This window comes from Corvus cornix, chromosome 1 (assembly GCF_000738735.6).
Source record: "Corvus cornix cornix isolate S_Up_H32 chromosome 1, ASM73873v5, whole genome shotgun sequence".
NCBI lineage: Eukaryota > Metazoa > Chordata > Aves > Passeriformes > Corvidae > Corvus > Corvus cornix.
In genome coordinates, this window is record NC_046332.1 from 90,705,978 (window position 1) to 90,729,240 (window position 23,263).

The following is a 23,263-nucleotide window of genomic DNA, read 5'->3' on the forward strand; positions in this document are numbered from 1 at the left end:
TCCACAGGCCAGACAGCAATGAATTAACGGAGCCATGTAGACCTACCATTTAAGTTGGCAACCTACAGTTATCTCAGGTGAGGCAGACTCTATAAGAGGAGAAAGGGCTGCAGGTAATTGTAAAATACTCATGTCCCCTCCCAGTGACAAGCTGGTTCAGGAACAGTGGGATACTTATTAGTCAAATAGAGAAGTTGCTGGTTTGGCCTTTGCTAAAAAGACTTATTCATGAGAGGTTTTGTCAGGAGCTGTTTTAGCAGTGTGTGAGAGATAGAAAGTGAATTGGAGAGGATCAAGGATGGGACAGAATCACAGAATCAGTGAGGCTGGAAAGGATCTCTGAGATCATTGACTCCAGCCTATGACTGAACACCACCATGCCAACAAGACCATGGCACTCAGTGCTACATCCAGACATTCCTTAAACACCTCCAGGGACAGCGACTGCACCACCTCCCTGGGCAGCCAATTCCAATGTCTAATCATCCTTTCTGTGAAGAACTTCTTCCTAAAGTCCAACCTAAACCCCTCCTGGTGCAGCTTAAGTCTACATCCTCTTGTCCTGTCGCTGGTTGCCTGGGAGAAAAGGCCGGGTTTGGATAGTTGGCGACTACAGGGGTGGCTTCTGTAAGAAGCTTTTAGAAGCTTCCTCCATGTCCAGTGGAGCCAGTGCCAGCCAGCTCCAGGACAGACTCACCACTGGCCAAGGCCAAGCCAATCAGCGACAGCAACACCTCTAGGATAACAGATTTTAAGAAGGGTGGAAGTTACAGCACAACACCAACTGCAGACAGAGAGAGGAGTGAGTGTATGTGGGAGCAGCAGCCCTGCAGACACCAAGGTCAGTGCGGAAGGAAGGGGAGGAGGTGCTCCAGGAACCAGAGCAGAGATTCCCCTGCAGCCCGTGGTGCAGCTCATGGTGAGGCAGCTGTGCCCCTGCAGCCCATGGAAGTCCACAGCGAAGTAGAGATCCACCTGCAACCTCTGGAGGACCCCATGATGGTAAGTGGTGAGTGATAGCTCCCTGTTCCTTATCTCGACCCACAAGCCTTTCGTTGTATTTTCTCTTGTCTGCCCAGCTGAGGAGGGAAGTGATAGAGGGGTTTTGGTGGGTACCTGGCATCCAGCCAGGGTCAAAACACCACAGGGGAAAGTAATACTAAATTTGTGGCAAATTACTTGGGACTGAAACTTAAACATAATCTAAATCTACTTAATTCTTCTGGCCATTTAAATTAGACATTAAATAACAAATTTCAGTGTGATGAGTATTCTGAGACCAGATAAGAATCCAGAGATCAAATAGGCAAAAAAAGCTCATGTAGAGCCCAAGGCAATTTTCAGGATTCTTTGGAGCCATCACATACACTAACTGCTTTGGAAAGACCAGACACAACTTGACCTTAACTAGGAATTCTTCTTTCACTTACAGAAAATGATCCCACAGGTCCCATCTTGCAAGCACTTTAACCTGAATAAGTTATACTACTTAAACCCAAACACACTGTCCTCAGCTTGACTCAGTGTTCACAAAGCAATGAATACTGTCTTGCTGCCAGACACACAGCTCTTTAAAAATGACAGTATTGAATTTTGCCATTTCTTTGTTTGTTGATTATTTGATTGTGCATTTCATTAGCATATTTTTGAAAAGTTTTGAATAGCTCTGTGCAGCTGTCCTTTCAATTCATAGGTGGAGTCTAGATAAATTCATAAATACTTTTCCAAATATAGTAGTGTCCAGGAAAGATCATAAACCACTACAACTAAATAATAAACATACTGGATGTCTCACAAGTTGCTAGCGTTCCAAAGGCTATATTTAAAAGGTGGAATGAGCAAGTTTAAGGCAGAGGTACTTAAATTAAAAAAAAAAAAAGGAAGAAGGAGAAGAAAGCAACATGATTTAACATGAATTATTTTGGCTATGCCTGAGTGAGCACACAAGGCTAACCACCCAAGGCCACCACCAGTTTTAAGCATGTGCTGACATCACCACTCAACCTGTTCAATGCAGTGCTACAGTTGGCTTGATTTTGGAAAAAAAAAGGTTTGCAGGATACCTTTAGCAGCAGTGGCCTAGTAACCAGCTCATCAAAGTAGTGGCACAATATAGACTGTCTTCCAGGACAATGAGGTACTAACCATGACTTCTGTAAAATTGAAAACAAAACTGAAAAATGCAGCTCTGTTGAATATCTAAGGCATTTCCCTTGAAACAGCTATTCTAATGAAGTCTAGCTTGCTATCAGTTGAGGGTATGTATGTGGCAGATTAAACACATGTTTCTGGAGCACTCTGGGAGCCCACTGAAACCCAACCAGCCTATAAATGACAGGCAACCTTCTTTTTTTTCTAATGCAGCCCATGTACTTCTCTTTGAATGCTTTTTAAAGAACTATTATTTTAACCTACAAAGGGTTTTTGCTACTGTTAGCTTCCACAAATACTGCACAAAGAAAGAATAAACCCATTACACCAATTTTTTCTGCTTTTATCCTTTGATGAGCTTGGGGAGGGAAAAATGAGAAAGAAAAATCTCCCAACAGGCAGAAAGTATTTCTAATAGCCATGCTCAATGTGCCTCTAACAGGAACAATTCACTCTCATTTTTAATGATAGTTACTTCTTATGTGCCCTGTTATATTCACAACTTTATAATAGATTTCAATGCTTATCACAATGAAACCTCATGTCCTTACCAGTATACAAAATCCATGTGTGCAAAAATTTAAGTTATTCCACAGCTTCCCTTGCTGAATGGCATCACATTGAGCCATGTTTTATTCATCAACCACAAGCCTGACTTTTTAAAAATATTCTTCCCAGCTGTTTAAAACAGCAAAAAGACCCTTTATGTCAAAACACTGTAGCTCACAGGAAGGACCTTGGCTTCAATAAGCGCATCTTCATGGAAGTCTGTGTAGACATTGTAGCAGAAAGCTGCTGCAAACCTGTGCTCAGAAACAGGATGACAATGGCAAGGCTCTCTGCCACAGAGGATGCAGCTTTTCTCACCAGACTAGAAATCTTTTCTGTAAACATGCTCTGATTTTTGGTTTATGTGCCCCACACCCACATTCATTTCATCTTGTACCCTACAGTCTCGTAGGGCTGTGTACACTTGGGTTTCCTTTTCTTATGAATGTGTCCAAAGGCTTCTGTGGAAAAGGCATCATTGGAAAATAACTCCCTTTCAGCATCATCACTACGAGTTGCTTTGTTAAGTGTAGTGTGGTGGGTCAAACAAAAAATATGGACTTTATACAATTTTGCAACAAACACCAAGAAATGCAGCAGTGAGAGAGGGAACAGCTCATCTCTACTGGGCTGAATAGTCAAGAATGGATCTCTGATCTGAATATGAAGCTAAACCCCTAAGAAAGGTGTCTTAAGTAGTCACAGCTCCATCTGGCTTGTGTCTCAAGACTCACTGATGGCATATTGGTATTTTGATTGTTGCTGTCCAATGTGTGCAATAAATCCATAGCTTTGCAATTACCCCAACATACTTTCTCAGTTGTGTAGGCAAAGACTAAAGAAGGCAGACACAGGATGTGCTTCTGATGTATCTGCATGACAAATAACTGCGTCAAAGGGTAAGAAGACAGGGAAGGCAGGAAGACTTACTCTGATCCTTTGTTGTTTCTGTGTGCGTGGGCTGTGTGCAAGCCACAATCTATTGGTTATAAACTATGAGAAGAACTGACATTTAAGGATGAAAAATTTTTCTATGCAAATTTTAATACTTACCACTAAGGATGTATCTAGGACAAAAATAAATTGTGCCTAATTACTACCTGTGGAGCCATGGCAGTGACTCTTGTCTAAGTTAATAGCAGCCACAGATGGACAATCAAGAATAACATTTGGCCAGCAATCAGGATGAGAACCTGTGAAGAAGTTATTTTTACCACATCACAGGCAATACACTAGGGTTAAAAACAACAACCTTCATCAATAATTCAGCCACCAGACAGATTCACTTCTGCATCAGAAAGCTCCTGCAGGACAAATCAAATTCATATTCTTTACTCTGCCATTCAACAATGTTTACTGCTTTATTAGAGATGGCAATAGGAAAGTGTTTTCCCTCTCTCATCTCACACGCAGGAATACATCTTTCATAACGAATAAACAGGAACAGCCACGAGCTAGTTGCAAATAACTGGTCATTAGTGCTGACTAGGACCGACTTTGAAACCACAAAGTTCCTAAGCTCCTTCAGTTCCAAAATCATTTTGCAACAGTCCCTGCATCATATGCAGGAAGCTGAGAGTGTGTAGTTCTCTTGGCTGTAATGTTTAGGGGGTTGTTTATTTCTCATAGCTCTACTAACAAAGTAGCAAAGTGCTTTGGTCTCCTGAGGAAAACCAAACTCCCTTATCAGCTCTTTTCAGAATATCTCAGCCAAGTACCTGGTAAATTGCTCAAAGAAACATGAGTCACATAGGCACCAGCTGCTGGTGCATCGTCCTGCATGGGGATACACAGACAGTGCATCTCATGGAGACCATATGAGCCTGGTGACCTTTGGAGCACCTGCACAGAGCTGGCATGGTTCTGGAAATATTAAAGAGAACAGAATAGAGATGCCAAGTTAGCTCCACTGCAGCAAGACTTCATTCACTTTTTAATGGCATTTCACCTTTTTTCTTTCCCCTTATGCAGGCAGTTACATCTTCTGGCCTCTTGTGCGACAAACCAAGAGTTGGGGTTTTATAAGTGATTCCAGTAAAGAGAAGCCAGTAGAATGGTTAGTCATCATTGATACAATGATTTGTTTAGAAGAATTCCCAGACAAAAAGAAGAAGTTTAAGTTTCTGGTTTTGTTTTTCCACCCTTACATAAGTAACATGGAGGTGACTCTATTACACCATAAATACTCTTCCCTTATAATTCATACTGCTACTTGCATCCTGCTCTTGTTTTACCTTTCCCATTTCAAGGTCCAAAGCAGATGACATAAAATGTTTCCACTCTGTTGGCTGCAAGAAGAAGGAAAACTAATTCAACTTCTTCCTTCTGAGAATTACCAGCCAGCAGTGCACGATTCAAGGACCTTATCCTTGCAGAGAGGCAAAATCTGTGGAAAGACTTCCACTGAACCTGATTAGAGCCCTTCTTGGGCTACTCAAAATTACTCATTAAAAAGCTGAAGAATGAATAATGTGCAACAGTCAAGCTGCACAGTAGCAGCTTCAGAGGACAATCCATCCTCAAACACCTTCCCTGATGCTGGTTATCCCAGATTAGGCAACTCACTGATTCAGCCTCAGGACAGGGTCTCTCTCTCCCTCTCCACCCCTGAACTTCAGGATGCTGTTGCCAGGGTAACTTCTGAAGATGTTTTAGGTTCAAATTCCAACATTTGCCTATTCAGTGTTTATCTCTCCCTTCACTCCTCCTTCAGTAAAATTCTCTCTGCACATTCATCTGCTAAGTATTTACTTAGGTGAAAGGGACATGGCCATGGGTGAGCAGACTTTTTTCCTAAAGCAGAAGAGAGCTGTGCAAGATAAGCTCAGCCAGCCACAAAGCTTCAGCCTGCTCATCTCATGTGTGGTGCTTCATACCCTCAAACCCCATCACTCCCACCCTTACAGCCGGTCTTAATCATGCTGGGTTATTTTTTGCTTTTCTGGGACCACGGCAATTTGGATACACACTGAATATTAACATAGACATGGACATTACATGCATGCAAAACTGAGCTACAAAAAGTGTGCAGGTTAGAAAAAGGCATTTGAGCCCTGGACAAAAAGGGCCAAGGTCACCAGAATCCTGTTAAACAGATGTGATGTTTTACTCCATGCAAAACTTGGTGATCACATCAGGGAACTCTGGGATGTTTTGTGATTTTGTACATTCACAGTGATATACAACATCAAGCTTCTATGAAAGTCAGGCAGACTGAACACTGAAGGTTTTTTCTCACTCCTTCAATCCAATACCTCAGCACTGTACACTCTTGTCATGACCACACACAGATGTTATACAATATTCACTGTGATTTTTTCCTTTATCATTTAGTGTTATTCTCTCATTCAAATACCTTACTGCCAAAATAATAGATAGACCCAGCTCATCCACACATATCACTTACATTTCCAAGCTGCCTTGACTGCCTCCCCTTGAGGCTGAAATGTATGCCCATGATCTTCATAAACCTATATTAAATGAAAGATCTACTCATTTCAACAAAATTTAATCCAATCCATAATGAGATAACCTACTCTGTCAAGCAATTAACACATTTTGAATGGCCAAACTGGACCTGAAACCTGCTTATTCTAAGGAAGACTGGTTTCTGACTTCAACTAAATAATACACATGTGCTAACACAACTGTAATTGCAGCCTAGTAACTCTGAAAATGCTTGTTCCAAAATTAATATCTGAGGCTTATGTCAAGCCCAGAGGCAAACACATTTATTACATTTTGCAATTGGCAAACATAGACACAAGAATTAGAATCTTCTTTGAAGAAAAACCCTTTTGAGCTTCACCTGTTTGTGTGGGCAATAAAATTTCTAAAGAGGAAGGAAGAGAAACGACAAAAGAAAGACATCTGTGTTGGGCATGTTCCAGAACCACAGTGAACGAGCAGTTAAAAATGTACCCTGCTGTTCAATTAAGGAGCAGAAGAAAAGAAAGTACCCACAGGTTTTAAAATGTCATGACATTCTTGTACAGAAAAAAAAGTAAGAACAGGGTGCCCAGAAAGGTCTGTTTTCACATTCAGGCAAAATTGCAGCAGACCTTACAAATTTAGACAACTAAATATATTATTAAATTAATGATCAAAGTTTCTACCAAAGGCTGAAAAGGACTGGATGGTGAGTTTTGCATCATCCCTTATGATGCATAAATTTCAGCCCTGCATCAAATACATTTTAAAAAGAGCATTACATTGTGAGCCTGGTCAATGGAGGCTGTGTCTTGGTTGGTAGAGCACTCTATTCCCCAGTGGCAGTCTTTTCATATTTAATTTCTAAGCCATCCTTTATTGCTGCATATATCTATGAAAGCACTCAGTCGTGCAAACAATAACAAAACACAAAGGGTGTTTGTATTTTAAGCCATACATTGTAAATACAGAAAAGATGACCTCAAACTACTTACCTCAGTAGGAAATGGCAATGGACAATATTCATATTTACTTGTCTGAAAATTTGTTTTTAGGGAATTGTTTGCCTGGGGTAAGAGATGGGGGAGAATTCAGTGTTTCCTAGTCTCTGGCTGGTCTTATTTTGGTTTTTTGAAGAGTGACACACAGCACAGTAAGCCAGCTGTTGTATGCACTTGGAAAACACCAGCTCAAATTCCCACTGAAAGTTTTAGAAATAGAAATGTTGCAGGAACAAAGACTGCTCAGTGAAAGCTGTTTTTCTTGAGCCTTTAGAAAGTGATAAAAAAGTGCCTAAGTTTTCATTTTCGTCTGCTAATGTCTGTGCTTTACCCAATTCTGGTTATGCAGTCACCCCGAGCACAGCCTGGTGAAGCCAACACTCGCCCAACCTCCATGTCTGGCCAGCACCAGCAAGATGGAACACAATTCACAAATAGCTGAATAAGGTTGTGTCAAAGAAATAATGGACATGGTTGCCAGGTTTCTCCTGTTAGGGATATTATCCCCAGAACCTCACAATCAGGGGATGAGTCCTTCCAAGAGTCTGGCCTTTGAGTGTCTATTAAAGAGATGTTTCACTCCACTTTGTTTTTCCTAGCACTCAAACTGATCAGGAGAAAAAAAAAATGCTGTTTCCTTCAAGAGCCTGCGGACTTGCACAGCACATTACCAGCAAGTTGCCCCTGGGGTTTGCTGACAGAAGATGACAAAAAAGGGGGAAAAACGGGGAAACTGGGATTTCTAAGTCTTTCATTCAAGAACAGAAACAAAACCAGATAATGGCAAGAAGAAAGAAAAAAAAAATTAAAAAAAGAAAAAAGGACAATGGATACAATGAAGGCTGGGACCTGCAGAAGAAGAGAGCAGGATCTTACACAGGGCTAAAAGTAGGAACTATGAAAACCTGCATACTGAGCAGGGAGCTGCCTGAACTGCACAACAAGGGCTTGATGGAGAAAGGTAGGGCTGACATCTAGTCTACTGCCAGCAGCCTTGCTCTCTCCTGAAAGGGTCTATCAACCCACAAGGGAGGGGACTACCCTCACCTCCAAACATATTCTCCTTCCACTTTCTTGGAGCACCAAATCCTGGGAAGATTTCTTCCTCCTTTTCCAACCATGTAATGGAAATTTCAACAAGGCTGTAGGATTGTGATCCTCCCAGTCTACTCATTCCACTTTATGTAATTTGTCTTAGTAGATGTTGAGAGAATAATCTGTGCAATAGGCTAGTGATTACACCAGTTACTCAGGTCCAGTTTTTAGTCAACGGGTCAATGACTACCTCAGGAAAAAAAAACACTTTAAAACAGCACTTGTTTCCCAGCTGAGGAGGACCAGATCCAAAAGAAGGGAACAAAGACAAGGACTCGTCATGCTGTTCTCAGACTGGAGAGAATGATCTACCCCATAGAGAGAGTTCATCCCAGATGATTGTGGCAACTTGCAGAAAAATTGCAGGTCCTTCCAGCACAAGGACCCAGAATGTCTGTGGTTTACTATACCCAGGGGAACAAGAAGGAAGGGGTCTATTTTCAGAGTTCTCATCTGCTTGATAACAAGAACTAATTAAAAGTCAGGTCCCTCAAATTACAGAATCCTAGGAAAGATGTGTACTCCCTTCAGCAGTTCATATCAAAGCCATTCCTCATATTATTGTCTACTTCCCCTACAGCTCAGAGGTACTGAGGGCACTCACAGTTCCCCACCCAAGAAATCAGAGTAATAGCCAAAGCCAGCAGTCAAAAACTGCTCCCAGATCCAAAAAATGTCCCTGATTATTAACCTGAAAAGAGTGGTGTGATTTAAGCACCAAACTTGAGAAGGGAATTCACCAATAAAAATAGGAAACAAAACCAGAAAAGGAACTCTGTGCACCCCAAACGTGAACACCAAGTCCAGTCTAACACCAAAGTCCTCTCATTCAAGGAAGCCTGAGCTTCTGTGACGAAGGATTTTTCTAGGCACTAAGGTATCTGAAAGTTAAATTTTCCAGTCCCTGAGGGCCTTTGTAGAGGGAACATTTAGGTCCCTGCTTCCCTTTGTGGAAGTAAATCAGCAGCACACACACATACGACAGCAAACTCACCCCTCAGCAGAGACAAAATCTCTCAAAGCAACCCACACGCTATCAGGAAAGGACATTTCCTATCGCTGACACCACCACCAGTAACTTGACAGAATGAAGGCTGAGTTTGCTGATAAACCAAAACGGGGAGAAGGAAGAGTTATCATGAAGTGAAGCGGAGGAAGAGTTATTATGAAGTGGAGCAACAGGTACAAGCAACAGCCAGCAAATCACGATTACAGCAGTGGGTACAATTATTTTTTTCTCGCTAGCAACAAACTCTTGATTACGTTAACAAAATATAGCAAAAATCTCTCAGGAGAATGCAAACGCCTTCTCCCGCCGGCGTGACGGCAGCTGCAGGCGGTTCGGCGCTGCTGCTCAGGTGCCGGCCAGGAGCATCCTGCAGAAATCGCTGGTTCCTGCTCAAATTATTCAGAGCAGTGCCATCTACCGGAGCCAGCTGCCGAAGGCCGGATCCTTGTTTTTCTTGGGTTTTGTTCCTGCTTTTAATTAACTTGGGTGTTTTGATAGACGAGACAACGGCTGATGAATGCTAAGGGTTTTAGAAGTACCCTTTGAGTTTCACTAGATTTTAGAAGTACCCTTTGCATGGTCTCACAAAATGTTTTCTAAAGGTTAAACTTCTCTGTATGGTGCTCAGTTCCTTTAGATGTTTTGAATCATGAGGGAAGCACGGGACTTTTTTTTTTTTTTTTTAATTGGTACTCTCCAGCGCAATAAAAGCTCAATCAGTAAAGCACTTAAGCCTTTAAGCACCTAAGTGATTTCTCTGATGGTGGTGAAAATAAATGCAGGTCCTCAAAGTCCTGTAGAGCAAGCAGTGAGATCAGGGAAAAAAAAAAAAACCAAACCAAAACCATACTTCTAAAAGTACCTGCCTCTTATATGTCAAAGAAAAAGTATCTGTCTGTTATTTACCAAGGAATTACCCAGAATTAATTCAGAATCATAGATGGGGGGGGGGGAAGCAATGAGAAGAGCATGTGAAGTAAAAGTTTAATTCTTATATGGAAAAAAAATATATATTGCAAAATCACTCTACTGCTTGAACTGGAACAAATAGACAATGGAGCAGTTAAATTCATTAACGAGTTAGTATTGAGAAATCCAAAAATTATTTTCTTATGTTTTAAAATTATTTATAGATTTTGTAGAACTGATGCTGATAACCTCAAATTCTTTCTGGACTTTTTAATACACTAAAAATCTTTCTCTACTTGTGTGTTTAAGAGCACCAGGAACAATGATAATGCAAATTTTACAACCTGTATACAAGCTCTAGCTTTACATTCGAGAAACTCAAGACAGAGAAATTGTCTAAAGCTGGAACTTAAGATGTGCTAATCAATCTTGGGTTATCAATCTGAGTTATCAGATTGTTACCTGTAGCAAATATAGAAGGTGTTTGCCTTTCCACTTTATGGACTGCACAAAGAAGCTGATAAGGAAATAATTTTCAAAAGAAAAATAAAGGACCTCTAGTGAAAGTATTCTGCTTATATTTTTAAAGAAATAAATTCTTAGAACAACTTGTAATTGATTTGTGGACTTCCATGTAATGTTTTGTTAAGGATATCGAAAGTATAGAAATATGCTCCAAAAGTATTATCTTAATTTATGGATTATAACTACATCAAAGAGTTATAGTACCCCATTCCTGTTTCTCAAAACTGACTTTTTATAGTCTTAGGTCTATTTAAAGCACATTTGCAATCAGCTCCTGATCAGTTGTGAGTGTGCCCAGCACCACCTCCAATCTATCCCTAAGTCTTTCCCACTGTTCTCCAGACAATGTGACACATGTCATTAGTGGCCAGCTGTGATCGTTTTGCCTTGCGGCTTACTGCCACATCTACAGAAAGGTTTTGAGCACTCGTGTAGTGTGATGGCCCCTGTTGGCCGCCAGGGAGTCTCTGAAGAGCCACGCAGCTCCTTCAGAGCAGTGGAAGTTGCTTAAATCCCTGGCATGAAATTTTAGCCAGCACATTTGGCTAAACCTCACTAGGATGGGATTTCCTCAGGTGCTGGTGATCTTTCCAACATTTAATCCAACAGAGAGCATCAGAGCACTCTGCTAGGAGAAGCTTCATGCTTCAAAGAGGAGCCATTGTTTTGGAAGAAAAAAAACCTTCTGAAATTAGGCTGGTTGCTTTAGGACCTGATGAGTGGCTACAGCTGGCACAGGAAGCTGTACAAAGTGAGAGAAATAAGAAGCATCTAATACCTGTCCTGGCTGTGAGCAGGCCCACAAACACCTATTCCCAGCCATGCTAGAGTCAACCAGCAATGCTTGCTGTCTGTAGCAGATCTATCAGGGCCTGGTGCAGCATTGCAGTTTTTGGGATTGAAAGTCTTCATCTCATATCAAGTTCCTATATCAATTCTCCCAGCATCCAGTGTCATGATTCAAGAGCTTTTTAAAGATAAAAGTAAACAAAAAAGACTAAATTTCATTATGAAATAATAAGGCATCGAAAGCATCTCCATGGTTATGAAGGCATCTGCACTGATCTAAGAACAGAGGAAGAGTGCAAGCAGGAGAAGACTGGCAGAGAAGCAGATAGAGACAGACAAGCTCTGGAGATCAGCCAGTCTTTCTTATTGGAACAAAAATTATCTCGCTTCAATCTTGGAGGATGTGATTACTCCTGTGGTTTGCCACCCCTGTTGAGAGACAATAAGAGAGCTGGATGAGTGACCAGTTGACATGGGAGGTAATACAAAATTAGGTTTTGAGTGAGAGGAGTGAACATGCAGTGAGGACAGTAGTCCACCAGCTGGAACACTTCTGAGCACTCACAGAGGCCTGCTCAAAGGACATTTTTGCTGCTTGTTCCCCAAGCAAACTGCACAGGCTTGAATCATTTAGTTGCTGAAGCACAGTGGTTTTTTACCAAGAAAGGGAAAACCAAGTCCATTTGACAAAATACCAAGAAATTTAGAGGGAAAAATTGCACTTATCATTCCTTTCCTCTCATTTTGTATTTTACATGTAAAGTGCGTGATATTGTGCTTTATCTCATTCTGAACTACAACACAGATCTGACAGGAATATCTTGGTCTGGAATGTAAGCACAATGGGAGTCCTGAGATATCCTTCAGTCATACACCACATACACACACACATGTTCATAGTCATATAAATGACTATACACATACAGGTATATGCCTATATTTTGAGCTGCATAAATATATATGACAGTATCTCTTAGCATTAATGGATTGACTCTAATGCAAAAGGGTAAGATTTTAATTTATTTGTAACATTAATTTTTTGCAATGTGCAACATGGCTGCAACAGACTTTTTAACACAAGGAAAATCACACTACTGTACAGTTACACTCTCCATGCAGAATTTAATCACATGTAATTTTTATGCCTGCCACAAATTGATAGGATTATTACGGGGAGACATCTACAGGTGAGAATTGAATGCGTTATTATATCTTCAAAACGAGTGAGCCTGTCACTGATGTCCTAAGGTTTTGTGCTGAACGCAATGCCTGGTTAGCTCCCTACCAGCTCTCCATTGCTCCACTCCCAAGGCAGAGTATTGTGACGCTAAGAATAATTTTTAGATCCCTGGGGTCAAGAAAATCCTGAACAATCCACATTACGATGCTGAGGGACAGTCAGTCTGAATGGATCTTAGGGGGCACAGCCAAGGACCAAGGACAAACACTCCCTGGTGCAGCCTTGCTGGTCCAGCTCTGGTATGAAGGCAGGATGGATGATGGGATCCAGGGCACGTGGAGGTTCCTGGGTTACTGCAGACCTGGCTTCCTCGATGAGTGTAATTCAGGCTTTGAGTGCAGGCTTGTATTTGCTGGGCCAGGAATCTCTCTCTCATTCTCTTTTACTTTATTCTGTACTCCCTCGGCACTGGATTTTAAATAAGCCTACAATCAAAATACAACATAAAGGTTGCAAGAAAATCTGCTTATGGATTTAGTATCACATATCCAGCTGTGATATCTTACAGAATTCTAGTTCTTTCAGCAGCCCACAACTGGGTTAGCTTCTTGCAGATACCAGGGACAGGACAAGGCAGCTGGTGGGTGCTCAGGTCACTGTAGATGACATCAGGTGAGATGGAGTCCTTGGATTTAATTTAGACAGAATGCTTCTTTCTGCAACAGTCCTCATGATAGTGCTCCAACCCACTTCTGACATGTGGGAGATCTAGAGACACACTAGGAATGTTCATAAGGTAGTGCTGTTGCCTTTTACATGCTGGAAAAGGAAACGAATAGTATATAGTACACAATCCTACTGTATAACAACAAAGTCCACATATTGATCCCTATAAAAATGCTGGTGGAAGGCTTGACAACGCCAGCTGCTAAATAGAGGTGATCACTTGGCTTCAAAATTTGCGTGAGCATTAACATTAAAATACATGTTCATTTATTACCTACTTCTGCATTTGTATCATGAAATGCCCACACTTCTGACAAGTGTGAGAAGGCTCCTCATATGAGCGTTTCCTGACCTTACTTTCTGAAATAGGTTTGCTAAATGTTGGCTGCCAGCTGACAAGTGAAACCAGTCATCTGCTCCTGCACTGCCTGTTCTGGGACAGCAGCTTCAGGTGCTAAGTCTTGAAATTGGCTCCGTGCAGTTTTAGAAGATAATTGAGGGGGTTTGTTACATTTTCTGTCTATAACTATCACACATAATTGCATTTCCTACATGCATTGGGACGTATCCACTGTCTTTGCACACTAAGGGATCGCTGAGTTCCATACACAGAGTCCTTCAAGAAAGTCAGATGCTAATTTAGCATATTTCCCAGCTGTTTGCCCATGTCTGACAGGAATGACCCACAGATTTCCTTACCTGTGGAGAAGGAACCAGGGGTCAGATTGGGGTGTCCAAGGGGATTAGACCCCTATTACTTAGGCAGTTAAATTCACATAACCCTTATGCTATTTTTGTCTCAGATTAGCCCATCCCTACACCCTGGGAACAGCCTCTCCACAGTTTCATCACCAACCACAAAACTCCCTGGAGCCAGCAGCAGCTGCCATCTTCACACAGTATTGCAACCCTCAGTGAATCACAAGAAATTCCTGTAAATTAAACTCAGAATCTTCCAGTTTGTTACAAGGTTTACAGCAGAGACCAAACTAGGAGAGCACAATGAGCAAAAAAAGTCATTCAAGTGACGAGAAACAAGTAGCTGCAGTTATCAAGAGGTATGTCTTTGTGGTTTACAAAAATGAATACTTTTTAATAGAAAGGTGTGATTACTGGTCATGTTGTGCAGGCTATTTACAATAAATGTTATATTAAAACTCACTGGCTATGCAAGAAAAAAAAATAGTATCTTCTTTGAGAAAAAAATAAGGAGTTTTATTTTCAAACTTTTGACCCCCCCCAAACAACAAAACAATTATGCAAATGCCTGGCTTCAATCATATGCTGAAGGCACCATAATCAGTGACATAAAACATAATGGGACTTCAGAGTGTTTTGAATCAGCTACAAAGTTAATTTCCCATTGAATTCTGTTTCAGTTATGTTTCATCACAAAATAAGAAGGTCATGGGAAGGGAATTTTTAACTGCTTTTGGTATTTCTAAACAAATTTATTGAATCAGCCAATTTGTAAAATATGGGTTTTCAGAATTCCCTAAACTGACTGGTCACTAAAAGTCACAAATCTCTTGGTATGATAAAACCACAATTTAGCATGTTGGCAAAATCCAGGTCCAGTTTATGGAGAACAGTATTACCAGTACTATTTAGATTACGGTTTCTTAATAGTTTAGTTGAGTTAAAAGATTCTGTTTTCCCTCAGTTAATTTAGGAAATCTGTGTAGTAGCTGACTGTATGGAAAGGGTGCAAAGCACAGAGTCATACATAAAACCTGGAAATAAGCATAGATACAGGTACAGAGAAGCAGATTATTTCACTATTTTAATTTGCCAAATTTTAAATTTGGCATATATGTCAGTATTTATCTTGTAACTACTAGCTAGTGTTACAGCAGAAAGAATAAAATGAATGATCAGCCTGAAGAAAATCACCTTCATACAGTGGCCATTTAGCCACCAAAACACAGGCTCAGTCATGGCTCATTGGTTGAATGCCATGTCATTTAGGTATAACTCAAAAACATTTAGAGGTTTTCTTACATGTGAAAACACCACACCTGAAGAAGCAGTGCTGTCAGGTAGGTCACAGAGCAGTTAAATATGCAGAACGTGGAGAAGGGGCAGGAACTCCAATCTCAGCACTCCACAATCACATGATAAAAATGATTGATATTCCACAAGTTGAACTCTGAACATCAAGTGCAAAGATGGCCTCAAGAATTCAAAGCTTAGACAAGAGTCTTTGCATGTTGATTGATGGCCCTGTGTCACTCTGGTTTATGGGTTATGACCATTGGAGACTTCAAAATGAACTAAGCCAAACATAACAGCATCCTTGCTCAGTGAAGCAAGAAACCAAACTGTTCTGTCAAAAAAGAAAATACTTAGCTCAAAAAATCTGTCAGACTTTCAACACTTTTGACAGCTTCCATACTCAATGCATACAAAAGAGACTAAGATGAATGCAGTCAAAGCATCCAAAATATTTCTTTGACATTAAAAATCCCTAATTTGGCATAATAGCCTTAAATAGTTCACACATCTCTTTTATGTAGGTCTCCCTGTCTTTAGAAGAAACATCTTCATTAAAGTAAACAAAAATAAACTATTCTTATACTGGATAGCATTAGAAACTGTCCTTACATACAGTACAAAAGTATGATAGCACTTTAATGACACTGATGAACAGCATATTTTAAAATATGCTGAAAAATAGCTATTTTTTAAGCACACAAATATTAAGTGTGTTCATCCTGTATTAGGACTGTCATTTCTTGTGACAGAAGGAATTTTTCTCAGCATCTAAAATGAAGTTTATATTAATGGTCATAATTACCCAATTCTTGAAATTCAGCCATAGTTGTTTATAAGGACATTGCTTTGTAAGATATTTGCTGTTAATCTGCAATCTTCTGTTCTTTAATTTCATTATGAACCCTCATGTCTGACATCATTCTTTTTGAAAAAGAAAAATCACATGAAACTGGATTATTAATATGTTGCTGAATCTCTTTACCATTTGGAAAGTTGCAAACAGCAGAGTTTATGAACTCTCACCAAATTTAACAGAAGAGTTTTAGATCAGATATAAGCAATCTAAGGAAAGACACCTATCCAAATTTATAAAAGAATAAGAGGCCACAGTTTCTTGATTTTGTACTGAAGGTACACTTAAAAGATTTGAACTGAGATCTAATCATCAGTAGTGACTTTCCAGAAGACATTTTTCAAGACAACTAGAAAAATGAAGAATGAGCATTGTTAAAAGGTAAGAAATTTCTAATAACTCAGAAACCATCCTGTCACACTTTTGTCATTCATACAGTTTAGATCAAAGCACAAATACCTGACTGGTCTTTTTTTAAATTATTATTCCTATAGCATTCTTGCTTCATATCTGTTTTGACTTTAAACTCTACTTTTCTTGTTGGGAAAAATTGACAGCTGGATCCTGTCTTTCTGTCTTGCAGACGACATGTGCAACCATGTATCCCAAGGAACAAGGCTGGACCTACAGGAACAGAAAGTATGACACAAAGTACACAGAGAGCCAGAACCTCACGTACCTCCTTTACAATCTCTGGACAAGAGGATTGTTCTCTACGAGATATGCTGTTAAGCACAGTTGAAAAAGTATCTTGTTTATTGCAGAATTTTCAGATGCCAGTAAGACTTTTTAAAGCCTTACACATTACAATAGTTTTTAATCCCCCACCAAGCTAGTATTCCAAACTAGCTCTTCTCTCTTTAAATTCATAGATACATTACTCTACATTTTTCTGGAAGCAGGACTCCAGCACACGCTTTAGAAATTATGCTGTTTGTACAGAGCTTTTTTTCAGACCTTCTGTTCAGCATTTGGTTGGACAACAAAGATGTAGACTAAAGAATTTTGTTTATTTCTAGATAGACATTTGCTTTTATATAGGTTACTATTCCTCATATATCGACTTATAGGTGCGATCACTTAATATGTGCAGTTCTGAATCCATTTTATTGATAGCCATAGTTGAGTCTGGATTTAGTTTGCCTACCTTCAGGAACTCAAAATGGTGCCTACATTAGAATTCTAGTTGCTTTAGCTGGCCCACTTGTCAATGAAGAGAGGTAGACATCCACCAAGGCAATTCAGCTGCATCTGAGTGATGATACACTGCATGTGGAGTTTTACACACACGGAGTGAAACCTTACACCTGACAAAACAACCAGTTGCTACTAATACAGGGAGAAAGTCCTGTCCAGCATGTCTCAATCAGTTAGTGCAAACTTTACCTGTGTAGTAATCCATCCTGACAGTCCGTGATTGATGTCTCACATCTATAGTACCCTGATGTGAAAAGACAGCTTGTCAGACTCTACCAATAAACTGGCTGTTCAGAAAAGACTTTTCTAATCATCTTTTCACTCTACAAGAGTTACACTAGAACAGAAGAAATGCACCCATAGGCTGTGTAAATACAGCATGCAGCACCTCAGCATTTGTTTTTGTTGCCATTGCATCTTCAGGGAAAGGTAACAGACATTTTAAGCCCAAAAGTTACATCTTAAAAGCAAGAGAGTTTTTTCCCCCTTAAAGCTGCCACAAGGAATAGCATAGTCCTTAGCCTACAGTGTAACACTGAAACATGGGTCATTTGTTTCAGAACAGTGTTAATTTTTCAGAAAATAACACTGCTATTTGTTTCTATGCCAGTGGCCTGAAGGAAACAGGTTAACTGTTTTGTTGACCTTTGGGAAGAAAAATACTTGGCAACCTCAACAGACTTTATGAATCCTAGATCTACTCCTCTCCTCCTAGTTATATACTGGAGCAATTCTGTTGATACGAATGGTATAGTCCCCAAAAGAATGTCCAAATGAGAGGTGAAACACATCCACTAAACTCTGAGCAGATTTTTATCTGTAAGAAGAAAAAATCAAGAGGAATATTTAAAAAGAGAGAGAACAAATTTCCTACTTAAATATTTCCACCAGAATCAGCTCCACTCACATCACAACAGACAAGCTCAGTAGAACAGTGAGGCATCTGAATTCCAGCTGTTGCTAACACCAGGTAGCTTCATCCTGGTATTCATCCACAGCTGTTGAAGTGCTCTTTTGATATAGGACTGGGAAGGGGTGCAGATTTCAATCTGTTTCAAACCACGTTCCAGGAATCTTCAACCACACAAATTTTTTTGTGATTGAAAATATGAACAGACTTTCCAAAATAAATACATAAACTATCTTTAAAATGCCAACCTTTAAGGATGCACCCTTGTAAATTAAAGCTGGACTCCTGTATCAGAAGACAGAGCCAAGTGAGACACATAGACTTTACTTCTGAAGAGTATCAGATTTTACGTTGATAATGAATATTCCTGATAAAATGTTGGTGGCAAGAACTTAATTTTTATACTCACAAGAAAACCTACTAATAATTTTTACAGCTTTGCTTTTCCTCACTGCACTGTGTTTAACCGAGAAAGATCTTTTTACAACTGTGCATCAAGACAGACACTGCCAAGAGAGAAATTTTTATAAGCCTTATAAACAGGAGTTTCTTATACCTCAAGTATTTAGTATGTAATGTTCTTTCTGCTACTTAATAAGAATCGTGACACAGAGAGCTATTGTACTGGAAAAAAAAGAATGTATGTTCTATTTTTTCTTCTTTGTAGCATCTGGATTCCATTCTTTAAGTTATGAAGTACACATTTAAGGATTTACCAGAACCAAGCAGGACTAGTGGCACTGCCCAAATATTGCTCCCTTAACACTTCTCTGCTTGGTACCACCCATGAGCTGGGCACCTCAGCCTCAGCAAAAGTCTGCTTTTACCACTCTGCTTAGGGTTAGGCTTAGGCTTAGGGTTAGGGTTGATAAAACCACAAAGCCCAGACCTCCAGAGACACAGCAACTGCAAAAGGCATGCCAAGGGGAGCACGGCACTGCCCCAACATTCATCAGCTTTCTGATTGGCACCACTCATGTGCTTGGCACCTCAGCAAAAGGCAGCTTTTACTGCTCCCCTTAGGGTTAGGGTTGAGAAAATTCTCGGTTTTAGGCTTGAGAAAACCACAAAGCCTGGAGGTCCAGGGACTCTGCAACTATAAAAGGCATGCCAAGGGGAGCACTTCACGTCATCTCACTTCATTTGATTACAATCACTTCATTTCAGAATTTTCTTTAATTTCTTTCCATTGAATTTCATTTCATTATAAATCCACCCCTCGTTTTGTTTCCTTTTCTTTTCTGACTTTGAGAGTTTATTTCCTTTTATGAATTGAAATCTTGCGATTCCAATGCTTATCAATCCACCAAGTTTCGGTCTGTTTCCCTGACCTTCATGTCATCCCATGACATTTTATTTTTTTTTCACAGTGTTTCAGAACTTTCTCTTTTTTTTTTTAGCATTTCATTAGTTTCTTCTCCTGTCTCTTCATTTCACTTCAAAAAAAGAACACCCCACTGCCTTCATATGAAAAGGCTACATCATGTTCCCTCTGAGGCTATATCTTCTTATGAAAATAAGAAGGTAGGTTACAGTAAAACACAGTCAGACTTGCACAATGATTTTTTCAATATTTCCCTTGAAGAAACATTCAGTTCATTACAGCTGAAGACTGAAAATTGAAAATTTACTTCTTGCACAACTGGTGATATAGCAGGATGCTCAAGTGCTACCCTCTGCTACCTTAGGAACTGAAACATCTTGACCTTTCATGTGGAACAGTTAAATGGAGTTTGTTTAAGTGGCACATCTGCTCTTCAAGCTGGGATTTCATTGCATAAAGACTGCCTTTTCCAGCTCAGAAAACATTTGTTTATCCAACGAAATTATAACTCCAGTTTCCTTTTTACAGACATCTGTTTGTAGACAGGAAAATCTCTTTGGATGTGAAGCTTCAGAAAGCAGCTTCAGAAATTTTTATGTGATCTTGAAATTGTGATCATTAGCCAAATTCCTCTCTAAATTTCTGTGAGACCAAGAATTTTACTTCTTCAGACTAGTCCCTTGGCATGCCTTTTGCAGTTTCATTGTCACTGGAGCTCTGGACATTGGGGTTTTCTCAAACCTAACCCTAAGCATAACCCTAACCCTAAGCTGAGCAGTAAAAGCTGCATTCTTGTGAGGGTGGTGCCAAGGAGATAAGTGTGGAGGGAGCAATGTTGGGGCAGTGCTGTGCTCCCCTTGGCATGCCTTTTGTAGTTGTAGTGTCCCTGGAGCTCTGGGCTTTGTGGTTTTCTTAACCCTAAGCCTAACCCTAACCCTAAGTGGAGCAGTAAAAGCTGCATTCTTGTGAGTCTGGTGCCAAGGAGAAAGCTGTGGAGAGTGCAATCTTTGGGCAGTGGGGTGTTCTTTTTTTGAAGTGAAATGGACCAAACCTTGCTGAAATGATACTCACTGAAATCCCAGAATCAGCGAACCAAGTGAAACAAAGACACAGAAGAAGAAATTGACAAAAGGAAATGCTAAAAAAAAAATAAGAGAAAATTCTGAAACAAAGTGAAAACAATAAAATAGCATGGGATGACATGAAGTGCATGGAAATGGACCAAACCTTGCCAAATGGATCCTCATTGAAATCGCAAGACTTCATTCCTCTCATGAAATGAAGAATTTCCTTTCATAAAAGGAAATAAAATCTCGAAGTCAGAGAACAAAGCCAAACAAACTGATGGGTGGACTTCAAATGAAATGAAATTCAATGGAAAGAAATAAAAGAAAATTCTGAAGTGAAATGATTGTAACCAAATGGAATGAGATGACGTGAAGTGCTCTCTCTTGAGTGCCTTTTGTAGTTGCAATGTCCCTGGAGCTCTAGGTTTTGTGGTTTTCTCAAGCCTAACCTTAAGCATAAGTTTTGGTACACCCATGTTTAAGCCTGAGAACTTGAACAGCTTCTATCTCATCTCTGTTGAGCAATGCTGCCTGTATTAACATTGCCCACACTGAGCTTGCTAGTGGAGTCTAAAGCTAACTGAATCATGTACTGACGTGAATTAATGCTTTTAACTACATCCCATCATTTAATATACAAAGGGTACCACACTCTGTAACTCTTTATTACAAATTTCTGGTTTTCTCCCCATGGCTTTGAACCAAATCTCATGTACGAGTGGGAATGTGTTATTCTGCGTAATGAATACCTGACCTTCTATTTCTACAAAATAATTTCCAGAAACAATGCCAAAGCACGTAGTGCCACTGATAGGATGACACTTCAGCACTTTATATGGATATGTTACTGGGAAAAGTACTTTAAAAAGCTGCAGGATTCCAATTAAACTTTATCACTTGACTATGCATGCCCACAATAACGAGATTTTATATTAATGTGACTGTGACCCCAACACATGTGGAGCTGGTCAGAGTTATACACACTGTAGGCTCCAACACTTCCCCTAGCAGGAAACTCTGCTGAAGAGAGGATACTTGAAGCAAAGAAATTTCTGGAATGTGATGGTAATGGAACATAAATGCTTTACTGATAGGGATTGCACTTAGGTATTGTGCTTAAATGGGTTGCTTAATTAAAGCCTTAGGACTTTTCATTCCATGTTTACACTTAAAATATCCTTTAGTACTTACTTTGTTATTGCATAAATATATCTGTGATGATTATTTCACCTGTATCTGGCTGCAAGCCAGACATCAAATAACCATCACAAGATTGGGAGCAGTATTCCTATTTTACGGACACCTGCAGGATTGTTCTCCACAGCATATGGAGGTAGCCAGGAGCCTATGACAGGAAATATTTGTGATTGACTCTAAATGCATCCCATAGTACCAAAAGCTTTTGTTGCCTAAGGTTGCTCACTGACTCACAGCCAGATCAAGCTTAATTCAGTCACAAAGAGATGAATGCAGTTTTAAAATTCAAGAAGCCTCAAAGTGACACCTTGGTCTGTGCAGGGTGTTCTTTCATTTCTCCAAATTATGCATTTTTCTGAATGAGGAATACACGTGGGTATCTAAAGATACCAATACCTATCAAATGTAATTTTAAGCTCAAAATATTTTAACATCTTTTGGAATAAAGAGACTGTGTTTTGTCCAGCAGAGGGAGACCAGAGTTTTAGAGAAATGTAATACAAACATTAAGCATAACACAGAAACACATTCTTTCACTCAAATGTATCATACACAGATTTTGATTGATAAGACATAGTACCTTAATTGATAAGACATAGTACCCTATATTTAATTTATAAGACATAGTACCCTGTATTATATACACCATTAAATGTAGGCAACATATGAAGTAAATCAGACCTAAAACCATATCATAGTGCTCAATACTGATGTAGGATTTGTAGCCTTCATCCCACTTCAAGTCTGATACTATGGAAATAATAAAAAAAACCACAGCCAAGCAAAAATAAAATCAAATTCAATAATAAAATAAAATAAACTCAGTGTGTTTTGCATGAGAAAACACCTTCCACCAGTTTGCACGCAGAAAAAGGTCAATGGAAACCTGGAAGAAGCTCTCTGTAGAGACTGCCTGGTCTTTTTTTTGGAGTGGCTCTGTAAATCATGATTTCAGACAAGAAATCCAGTCCCTGGACCAGCCAGTTCTACCGTCATCTCCCTGTTTCACAACCAGAGAAATTCATCACTCATTGCCTACTTCAAAAGCAGTTTTAAAGCTACACAGAGTGACTTTTGACCTCACTGCAGCTTATCTGGCACAGTGCATTGTTCAAAGGCTACTCAGATTCACAGCTGCAATAAAAAAGAGCCACTCAATAAGCAGTTCTTGGGTTTTCTTTGTCATACACACAGCTGATATGCTTTGGGGATTACTGCATTATCAGGATGGTTGCATAACTGAAAGAGTGGGGAATAACATTACAAACCAGTAAATGAACTGCCAGGTTGAGAAGAACAAGCAGAACCAGTACAGGCTTAACACAGAGAGGAATATGGCAAATCCTCCCATGAGAGA

General features: G+C 39.8%; 1 long non-coding RNA gene across 1 annotated transcript; it reads left to right on the top strand.

The window, feature by feature from the left end:
- Positions 1-880: 880 nt before the first annotated feature.
- On the top strand, positions 881-19,151 carry LOC109143883. Its single transcript, XR_002044274.3, has 3 exons — positions 881-1,002; positions 14,167-14,421; positions 16,795-19,151. It is a non-coding gene; the product is annotated as an uncharacterized LOC109143883 (long non-coding RNA).
- The last annotated feature ends 4,112 nt before the right edge of the window (positions 19,152-23,263 follow it).